The following is a 9,756-nucleotide window of genomic DNA, read 5'->3' on the forward strand; positions in this document are numbered from 1 at the left end:
ACCCCTGGGGGAGGGGGGAACTATTAAGAAAGGAGAAAGAGAAGGGAATCTCTGGGAATCAAGACAGCTGAATCTCTGGGAATCTTTAGCTTTCCATGTGGAGGAAAGAATAAAGCAATCTGGAATGCTCAGCTTGGCTCCACAAGCACAAGGTAAGCCCAGAGAGGGCTGGCACCCCAGTGAGGAGCAACAGACCCGCAGTGCAAGCCCTCAGGAAAAGCCTATGGTTATGTGAGCTGTAAATACCATATGGGGTTTTTACTCTGAAAGTGACTCCTTCTGCATAGCAGGTGAGCTTTGGAGAAGAAATTCACTGCAATGCCTGCCATATTTAGGAATGGTGTAATCAGAAGTTTGAGAAGGGGTTCTCAAGACAGCTACTCCAGGAATCAGAAGTCACAGAACAATCACCATCCTGCAGTGACTGGTGGGAGACAGTCACAAAAGGCAGTTGCAGAGAGACAGCTAGTCACAGACCCCTGAGAAGTTTAAGCAGCCCAGGCTGTGGAAGACAGCAGTCCCATTCTCAGTGATTCGAAGCCAGGTGGGTCACAAGTGACTTCCTGAAGGGTGTGGGTCTGAAAGTGCTGGGAATGAGTACAGTGAACTGCTTGGCTCCCCTTCTGCCTACCTCCAGCACAGAACACAAAACCTTGGCTTTCCCACCTGACAGTGTGATCAGGAAACATCTCCATTTGGCTGTGTGCCAGATTCCTGGGTGTACGGATAGAAGGGACTATGGAGTGAGTAGGGCACCCCACAAGCCCACCGACTGCAAATAAATCGGGGATAGCGGCTTCTTGGGGAACACAGATCGTCACAAAGAAGCACTGAAAACTTGTGGAGTGAATACAGACCAAGGCAGACAACATGCCATGAACTGATGCCACCCAGTGGGGAAAGCAGGCAGGACTCAGCACTCACAGAACAAAAGTGGGTGTAGAAACCCAAGTCCCAAGGTGATCACTATTAGTGAAACAGAGTATTTTTTAAAAGATAAGCAAGATTAATAAACCTTTAGTCAAAATAATCAAAATGAAGAGAGATAAGACCCAAATCATACAATTAGAGATGAAAAATGGGATGTTACAACACACACCAGTGAAATCCAGTTTTATGGACTACTTAGAAAACCTATTCTCTAATAAATTGGAGAATCTAGAAGAAATGAATAAATTTTAGATACATATAACCTAACAAAATTAAACCAAGGTAATATAAAAAACCTAAACAATACACATTCCCTATTACAAATGTGATCATTATGTAGCAAACATGTACTAATAAAAAAATTAAAAATCCAAATAGATCCATAACAAGCAAGGAAATTGAAGCAGGAACAAAACTCTTCCAACAAAGAGAAGTCCAGGACCAGAACGATTCATAGAGGAATTTCACCATTCTTTTAGAGAAGAAGTAACGTCAATGCTCCTGAAACTATTCTATGAAATAGAAAGGGGAAAAATGTTTCCAGACTCATTTTATAAGGTCCTCAATACCCTAGTACCAAACCTGAACAAGGACACAACACAACAACAACAAACCTATAGACTGACATCCTTGATGAAGATAAATGTAAAAATCTTTAATAAAATACTCATCACCCAATTTCAATACATTAAAAAGACCATGTACCATCATCAAGTTGGTTTTATTCCAGGGATGCAAAGAGACTCAACATATGCAAATCAGTAAATGTAACACACTACATGAATAAAACCTAGGATTTTAAAAAATCACATAATCAGGGGCCAGGGACTTAGCTCAGTGGTTTCGCCGCCTGCTGTGCAAGCGCAAGGACCCAAGTTCGATCCCCGGTACCAAAAAAAAAAAGTCACATAATCCTCTTGGTGCACAAGAAAGCCATTAACGAAATTCCACATCCCTTCCTAATAAAATCCCTAAAGAAAATGTATATCAAAGGATCATTCCTTAATATAGTAAAGGCCATATATGACAAATCCACACCCAACATCATTCTGAATGGGGAGAAGCTCAACTCATATTCTGTCATATCAGGATCAAGGCAAGGATTTCACTTTCACTGCTCTTATTTAATATAATTCTTGAAATTTTAACTATAATAATCAGGCAAGAAAAAAATAGAAAGGGTACAAATAGGAAAGGAAGAAGTCAAGTTTTCCTGGTTCGCAGAACTTGTAGTCCAATATTTCCAAGACCCTAAAAACTCTAGAAAATAATTTTAGAACTCCTAAATAATTTTAGCAAAGTAGCAGGATACAATGTCAATGATAAAAATCAATAGCTTTATTATACATAACATTATACATAATAGACTAGTTGAGAAAGAAATCAGGGGAAAAATTGCACTCTGAATAACCTCAAATAAAATACAATACCTAGGGATCAATCTAACCAAGGAGATGAAAGACCTCTATATTGAAAATTGAAGACACTGAAGAAAGAAATTGAAGAAGACACTGGAGATGGAAAGACCTCTCATGTTCATGGATTTACAGAATTAATATTGTCAAAATTACTAAAAATTATCTACAGATTCAATACAATCATTATCAAAATCATAGAACTTGAAAAAATTCTAAAATTCATATGGGACTCTCGTAACTTTCCATGACCGCCCATGCTGTGTTTCCCAGACACAGCATGTATCTTTGCTCTTACTTTCTTTTTCTATTTACTTGGCCCAAGCTCACTCTGCAGAGCCAGTTTCTCTCCCGCTCTTCACTTCTACCTTCTCAAATAAACTTTACCAGCTGATTTAAAAAAACCTTTAATAAATAAAACAAAATTCATATGGAAACACAAAAGACCCACAATATCCAAAGCAATCCTAAGCAAAAAGCAAGGCTAGAGGCATTACAATACTCGTATTCAAATTATATTACAACACCATGGTAATAATAGCAGAGTGCTACAAAAAAAATACACAGATAGACCAATGCACCAGAACACAGGACACAGAAACAAACCCAATCAACTACAACCGATTCTGGGCAAAGGACTCAACAATATACATTGGAGAAAAGACATCCTCTTTCACAATTTGTTCTGGGAAAAGTGGGTATCTACTTGTGGAAGAGTGAACCTAGATCCCTATCTCTAGTACAAAAATCAATTCAAACTGGATCACAAACCTAGGTATGAGACCTAAAACAAAACTGCTAAAAGGAAACATAAGGGAAACACTTGAAGCCATAGACACAGATAAAGAATTCTGGTATAGGACTCTAATCGCACGGGAAATAATAGCCAAGAGTCAATAAATGGGACCACATCAAATTTAAAAGTTTCTGCACAGCAAGAGAAACAAGAGAGTAAGGAGACGGGCTACAGAACGGGAGAAGATCTTTACCAGTTACTCTTCCATTGGAGGATTGTATGTAGAATATATAAAAAACTCAAGCACAAAAAAATCAGATCACTCAGTCAGATCACTCAATGGGCAAATGAACTGAACAGACATTTCTTTTTTTAAATGACCATAAATATATGGAGAAAATGTTCATCTTTAACCACTAGGGAAATGACAAGCAAAGCTACATTGCTATTCCATCTCCCCCTAGTCAGAATGGCTGTCATCAAGAATACTGATGTTACTACTGCTAATAATAAATCCTGGTGAGGATATGAGGGGAAAGGGACCCCTGCTACATTGCTTGTGGCAATGTAAATTAGCTTAGCCACTAAGAAAATCAGTATAGAGATTTCTAAAACAACAACAAAGAAAACACCCTAAACTAGAGGCACCACTTGATCCAGCTATGCCAGTCCTTGGTGTATACCCAAAGCAATTAAAGTCAGCATACTGTAGGGGTGCCTGTATACCCATTTTACTGTGGCACAATTCATAATACTCAATATATGTAGCCAGGCTAGCTGTCCATCAATGGATGAATGGATAAGGACATGTAATATAAATACACAGTGGGGCACTGTTAAACCACAAGGAAGTACAAAATTCTGTTGTTTACAAGAAAATGAATAGATCTGGACACTGTGATGAGCAAAATAAGCCCGACTCAGAAAGGCAAATATTGTATTTTCTCCCTGATGTGTGGAATCTAAAAAAGACAGCAAGAAGGTACAAGAAGACTATGATTAGGCAGGAGGAAGGGAACAAGAAGGATGGAGAGAGGTGTGTTTATAGGAGGTAGGATTTGAGAAAAATATACTATAGACATTGAAAGCACTCCAAAAATGTCAAACCAGGGGAGGGGGCCTCAAAGGGATGTGATGCATGTGGAAATGATCCATGTATGAGCCAAGTACGTGGCAAGTATGCATGAATCTGCCAAAATGAATCCCATTAATCTGTATAACAAATAAAGAGTATCAATTAATTAATCATTTAATTTATCATATAACCCAGCTAAGTCTTTTTTTATTCACACTCAACCTTTCCAGTTCAGTCTCTCATCTTATATAATAATTTACAAATTCTTCATCATCATGGTCTCCTTCCTTCAGGTCTCCTACAAATACTTCAATGTTCTTTTTAAGATGTAGTTGGTTAAAAAAAAAACAAGAACTCCAGATGAAATATAGCCAAGTTAGAGTACAACGTGATCATGCTGGAGGGGGAGTCTTCATTTAGGTACTAAAAGTTTTCACGAGTTTTTCTCACTTGATAATCAGATGTAATTAGGATCAGAGCACATAATATGCCTAAATTTGTTTCACATAAAGCATTTGTCTGATTTCTATACAATCTTTCCCACTGCTTCCAACTCCACTTCCTTCCACCACCAATATCATCCACAAACTGCAATGCAAAGCAAAAACAAATAAGCACTCTGTATCATCTCTGTAATAATTCTATACATCTAAAAGTGTTTTAAAGTAGAAGTCTTCTTATTTTAAAATAAACAACTCAAGCTATCCGTATTAAAGTGTATCATGGAAATTAACCTAGCCTCCACCTTGGAAGAGTCCTTTAAATATTAATTCCACTTTCCAAAATATGTGCAATCTAAATATGACTTCAATTCCCTAAATATGACTTCCATGTCTTTATTTGAGATTTTGATAACAAATATAGAGACATTTGATCTGCAACCTCTAACTACGTCTACAATATTTCATGGACTGGATGAAACCTAGAAATTATCAGATCTTACAAGGTGACTTCAAAGGTGTGAAAACTGAAGTCCAAGAGGATAAATTTCTTCAAGGTCACACAGCTGCACTGGGCCAAAGCAGAATTAGGCCACCAATGACTTGACTTCCATGCTAGGAGATTTTTCTGGACATTTTGGGAGCAGGTGATTTTGTTAAAAACAGATTCACTGGAGAGAGATCAAAGGGGCAAAGGAACAGACTGATCAGAAACAGGTATATCCAGCTACCAATTTTGCGCTTCTCAGTCAGTGATAAGTACTTTACTTATAACAAAATGACCAGACTAAAGAAATAGCATATCCAGTGGTATGTTACATTATGATTATTGGAATACTCATATGAAGAAGACTTTGTCAAAACTGTTTTAATATAATAAAATCGCTTTTTATAAAATGGCTAAATATAGCACATAGTCCTCAGTAGCCATCATGGACTGTACATACTCAGATAACCATTCAAGAGAACCTACTGCCAGGGGTATAACTTACTGACAACATCCAACAGCCACATTTGGGACTGTAGCATGCCATTCCCAGCCAATGGAGGTGAGTGACTGAAATCCCCCAACTGATCCAGCCTGCCTAGAGCCCCTGTTTTCTAATGAGTAGCATTTACTTGGCTATCTCCCAAAGTCCAGCCTGTTTTGCACAGCTACCCTAACCCTAACTCTAACCCTAACCATAACCATAACCATAACTCTAACCCTAACCCTCTGAATCCCTTTCTACCCAATTTTCCATCACCTTTATCTTTCAAGGGTATAAAACCTGCAATGCAATATGAAGGCTTCCTCCTGCTTTAGCTTTTTAGGTATTTTCTCCAATAAATCTCTTAGCCTGGGACTGAGGATAGAGCTCAGTGGTAGAGTGTGTGCTTAGTATGAATAAAGTCACATGTTCAACTCTCAGCAGCAAAAAGAAAAACAAAAAGACCCTCTTATCTCTTACCCTAAGTTACTGTATGTTTCTTGGAAGACCCAGCAAGCACAAGTATAAAAGCTGAAAAAATCAAGTATTTTGATTAATAACGTCTGAATAACTGTAGCATTTTCTATGCCTTTCACCCAAATACCCTCCTCAACAGTCCATTTCACTGATTATTGCGCATTAAGTCAAGCACAACCAAGTGAAAATGCACATAACAGTACATTGGGAAGGTGCACCTCTTTTCTCAAGATCTAATCCCCTATTATAAGAGAGAAGACTGTATGCCCTCCTATAGACCTAAATATACATGTAAAATGCCCTTACAAACACATATGTGGAAGAAAATGTTTCTGTTTCACTGAATATCATGAAGCTGATAGAGAGGGGTGAAATATGGTGAGAAGCTAAGGAACAGAAAATGCTTGAACAAAAGTTGAAGATGGCTGAACCTGAGAAAGTTACAGATTTAACCCTTCTACCCCCGCTGAAAGAGGACTGCAGAATGAAGTATCCCATATGCTGAGAGATGCCTACTACAGTAAGTTTGCATAAGATACAGGGTTTTAACAGGAACCTTTATCAATGTAGTGAAGTACTCTGAGAAACATCTTCAAGACCACCAAAACAAAGTGCCCAAATTTAGGCAACATTTAACACCACTATCTGGTAGCCAGAGGGACCAGAATAACAATATCAACCACCAAAGATACAGTACCAGACCCTCTGTCATCTTCCAGGCCCAAGTAACTTCTGACTTCTGCTTTGATAAAAGGACAAAGTAGAATAACACACAAAAAAGTTACTTGGATAGGTGGGTGGTAGTTCACAAGTTACTCTGACCTAATAATGGCATTTCTTATACATAGGAGTTATGTAGAAAATTCTATGGAAGGGTAGAAAATGAGAATCAATCAACTTCAACAAATAGGGAGAACAATGAGAAATAAAGACTAAATTAAAAGAAAAACACTAATACATTCCACTAATGCTTAGTAAGAAAAATGGAGAAGGAAAGGATACAGCTCAGTGGTAAAGCAGGTGCTTAGCATCCTTGAGGACCTGGGTTCAATCCCAAACACCAAAAAAGAAAAACAGTTTTTAAAAATATTCACAAGAAAATAATACAAATAGACAAAGGCAATCCAATGTAAGTGTAATTAGAGAACCATAAAACAACACATAGAAAATAGAACTGTGAAAAGCATTTAAAATTGTAATTCAGGCATGTTTCTTGAATTTAAAAAGTTTTGGATCTATGTAACAAGGAAAATTAATCCCAACCAGAGAACACCAGATATATCTTATAAAATTACTGAACTTAAGGAAAAATTCCTCTAGGCATTCAGGAAAAATAAAACTTACATTCTTGTAAACAGAAATATTTTATAGTAGAAAATACTGGAGAAAGGGCCAGAGATTTAGCTCAGTGGTTCTGGCGCCTGCCTCACAAGTGCAAGGTCCCAAGTTCAATCCCTGGTACCAAAAAATAAAAAAGAAAGGAAAAAATACTGGAGCAATATTTAAAGCTATTTAACATTTTTTAAAATAAGATGTAACAAAATATAAGCTAAGCATTTTATATCTGGTCCAATTACTCTTCAAATGGAAAAGTCACCAAGATTTGTGAACATACTAGAAATCAGGAAACATTTTTCCTAAAAGCCCTTCCTGAAGAAGGTACTGTAAGACTACTTAACACAAGAGGGTTGGAAAAGCTTCAGGATAAAGTTGAGATGTAAACATTAAATACATTCAAGTATAGAACAAAGACTAAAAGATAGGCTGACAAGGGGCCAGGGATTTTAGCTCAGTGGTTCCAGTGCCTGCCACTCAAGCGTAAGGTCCTGAGTTCGGTCCCCGGTACCGGAAAAAATAAATACATATACATATATATATATACACATACATACATACATACATACATAAAGATAGGCTGACAGAATATAAATTCCAAATGCTCTGAAACTGTGCAGATAGTAGAAATAACAACAATGGGAAAGGAAGGTGTGAAGGTTGATTATGTCAACTGAGTAAGAGATGCCAAATAAATTGGCTCAGCAATACCATACCCTAGGGTATGGAAGACTCACCCTAAGGTGGCTTGTTGTCTGGATGGAATAAAGGGAAAATGAAGAAAGATGGATCTGTTTCTGTTTCTTCGGAGGAGCTCCAGTCTTCACCTTCACCTTGGGTGTCATCTCCTGGCTTCCAGCACAGACTCTTCAGCTTCAGTGTGGATACTTCAGCCTTTCAGCATAGATTTTCACCCTTCACAGACCCATCAGCCTCCTGATATAGACCCGTGTGGGACTCTGCAGTGAGCTCCAGACCTTCAACAGAATCCTTCAGTCTCCAATGTGCAGACCCTCTGTACTTTTCCCCATCCAACTCTGTGGACAGCCATTGTAAGCCAATTTTGTAAGTTCTTACATATTTGTGTATCTTGTATTGTATCTATTTCTCTAGTAAACACTGAATTATACAGAGGGGAAAGGGTACATTAAGAGTAGATTAGATATGAACATGGGTATACATACATCACTGTGTTATGTGTCTTTTAATTCTTTGGGGAAGATAACCAGCAGGGAAATAGCTGGGTCAAATGGGACTTCCAGTCCTAGTTCTTTGAGGTATCTCCATACTGATTTCCACAGTGGTTGCACCAGTCTGCACTCCCACCAACAGTGGAGCAGGGATCCTCTTTCCCCACAACCTCACCAGCATTTGTTATTGGTTGATTTCATGATGGCAGCCACTTTCTGGGGTTAGGTGGTGTTACACCCAGTGAGAGAGAACCAAGCAGAGACTGATATTAAATCCAAACAGGACTTTACTACCGGCCAGAACCCAAGCCAAGCATCGGACTGGAGCTCCAACTGGGGGGAGACAAACATGTTTTATACACCTTTGAGGCCAGCAGTTTCTAGGCCCCCCTATGGGATAGAACTAGCAAAGCAAGCAAAAGGAACAGAAGCAGAATGTCCTGCTGTTAGAACATTTGTAAAACAATAGTTGATTAATTGTTGTTTCTAAAAGACTTTCTAAGGGGAGGAGGTTTCTAAGCTTCCTCCTTCTAAGTTCATCTAAAGGGCAGGCAGGTGGGTCAAGCAGCAATATGGAGTCTGTCTTGCTAACTAGGGTCCCTCAGTGGAATCTCAGTGTTGTTTTCATTTGCATCTCTCAAATGACCAGAGATGTTGAACAACTGGAGACTGGATAAAGAAAATGTAGTTTTTTTATAAAAAGGAGTGCTACTCAGCCATAAAGAATGAGAAATTAGAGATATTTATAGCTAAATGGATGCACATTGAGGCGATACTCTTAAGTGAAATAAATAGGATACACATGTAAATACCAAATAGTTTCTCTAGTGTGAGAAACTGAAAATGTAAGTAAGGACTAAAAGGTATAACAGATAATGTGAAATAGGAAGGAAAGGGGCAAAGGGGAAGGGGAAGTGGGAGGGGTAGGGGAAAGGATAGAAGGGAATGAGATTAATATGAGAAAATGAAAAAATGGAAACTAAGTCTTTGTAAATAGGGAGAGGTGTAGGAGTTGAAGGGAGGGCAGGGGAATGGGGAAAAAAATAAGAACTAAGATGGATTTCATAAAGGTACAAATTTCCAGTGATGAATGTCATTATATTGTATGCTAAAATGTACCCAAAAAATTAATTTTTAAAAAAAAGAAATTTGATGATGTCTGGGGTTGGTGGGGAAAGTACTGTTCC

The sequence above is a fragment of the Heterocephalus glaber genome, unplaced genomic scaffold (genome assembly GCF_053883595.1).
Source record: "Heterocephalus glaber isolate CG9 unplaced genomic scaffold, H.glaber_assembly_v1.0 deba00000546, whole genome shotgun sequence".
Classification (NCBI taxonomy): Eukaryota; Metazoa; Chordata; class Mammalia; order Rodentia; family Bathyergidae; genus Heterocephalus; species Heterocephalus glaber.